This window comes from Arvicanthis niloticus, chromosome 3 (genome assembly GCF_011762505.2).
Source record: "Arvicanthis niloticus isolate mArvNil1 chromosome 3, mArvNil1.pat.X, whole genome shotgun sequence".
NCBI classification, from domain to species: Eukaryota; Metazoa; Chordata; class Mammalia; order Rodentia; family Muridae; genus Arvicanthis; species Arvicanthis niloticus.
In genome coordinates, this window is record NC_047660.1 from 68,160,601 (window position 1) to 68,162,642 (window position 2,042).

The following is a 2,042-nucleotide window of genomic DNA, read 5'->3' on the forward strand; positions in this document are numbered from 1 at the left end:
ATGATAACCAGCAAAATGATAAGGCATACCAATACCACACAGTATCATCCACTGTCTGTTGGGTTATACTTATATCCTTTCCAAACATGTTCTCTCAAGCATCTGCACTAGCAAAATATCACAAGCCTTTTTTTCAGGCTGCTTCCAGAAAAGCACCACGTGTCTGTTCTCAGCAAAACATCATCCCACGTGTCTGCTTCAGCAGAAACATCCTCTCATAGGACGGCTTCCAGCAAAACATCACATAACACAACTGAGTCTTCAAAGAAACCAGAAATTTCCACTTTAGAAAAGAATTTCCAGTATTGATGACTCCCTCTTCTCTGAAGCTCAGCTTCTCCTTGGGTAAATAAGACTTGCCTCCCATGATTCCTGTCACGGTTCAAAGAACTGAAGGCGACCTGTGAAAGTAACTGCCGTAGAAAAACTCGTAAGGGTGCTAAAGTATGAATTAAGTAATAAATAATGAATAAAGCTGGGTAGGGTTGAAAGAACAACATAAATATTTCTTGTGCATCTCCTTGGAGCCAGGCTTCCATCACGTTTTTATATATTATCAACTTCACTGCCACAGAAATAGTGTGAAGTAAAGGTAATGAGCCAATTATGCAGAAGAGGAGAGTGAATAACTCAGAGGGCTGTAGGTATGCACAGAAGAAAACGGGAACCTGCCACTTATGAAGATTATGATGTAGCTGATGCTGCTATGTGAGGAGGTATGAAGAACTACAACTGTTCCTATTGTAAAGGTAAGTAAATGGAAATCAGACATAATTTAAGAGAGTTAACAAAGTTGCCCAGTTACAGAATGATGAGATCACATAGGACCCATGGTGGTCTGGTTTCAATGTCTTTGTTCCAAACCATTGTGCTACATCACTGAAAGAGAGGAAAAGGGAGCCGGCAACAAAGCAGAAGAGCAAAGACAGACAGACAGACAAGATGTAGATGCATTCTAAATCTCAATTTGCTGATATTACTCTGGACTATCTGTAAAGAAATGCAGTGTGTTCCCAAGGAGCTGAGCGTGGAAAATATTCCCTGGAATAATTCTGCCACTTGAGGTCGAAGAAAAGACTCTGCCCCAACTTCTCACACAAACACTCAGATATCTGGATCCCTAACACTTTTTCAGCTGAAAGGTAAATTAGCAATGCTTGCCTTTGCCTAAAATTAGAATAAAAAGGCCCTGTCAGCATTCCAAATGGAGCAACTGATGATGTAATGGCCAAATATTCAAAACAGCTTTCTTTAAAGTGGAGTATGAAGGCCATGACTTTTCCTTTCCAGGTGTCTTTTCATCATTGGCTGAAAGCCAGATGTTTCTTAAAACATTAACACTATGTAAGTTGTTTGGGGTCAACCTTGTGAACAGCCCGTAGGATTGATAAAAGAGTGTTTTTCCCCAGAAAGGAAAGCTTCAACATTCTTGGCTCTCTGAGCAGTCCTATTACTTTAAGCTAAAAAAAAAAAAAAAAAAAAACAAAAAAAAAAAAAAATAGTCCCGCGGGGTTAATTTTTAATTGAAGTGGCAAGTTACTTCCACCCCGTTTAGCAATGCATGTATATACCGCATGTGCTTGTATGCGTGTGATTGTGTGATATACCCATCACATGAACTACTTTCCAGATGATCTGATATACTTTACCAACATAGATAGCTTTCTATAGTCAATTAGCATACATATCTAAGCTATCAGATCACTAAAACAAATGTGTCCCAGATATCAAAACTCAGAATCACAGTTGGATGCCCTTAGTTAAATGCCTTGAAGATATGACAAATATGTTGCAGACATGTTAGAGAGACAGCTCCATGATTAAAGGCGTTTCCTGCTCTTCTAAAAGACTGATACTTTGTGTCAGAAATTTACAACTGTAATTTCAGCTTCATGCAGTCCAATGCCCCTTTCTGACCTCTGACCCCATCTTCACTCTCATGTTCACATATCCACCTCCTCATATATTTACACAATTTTAAAAATCTTTGTAAAAAGTGTTGAGAATTTTTTAAATTGAGTAATGATTTATAATGAATGGAG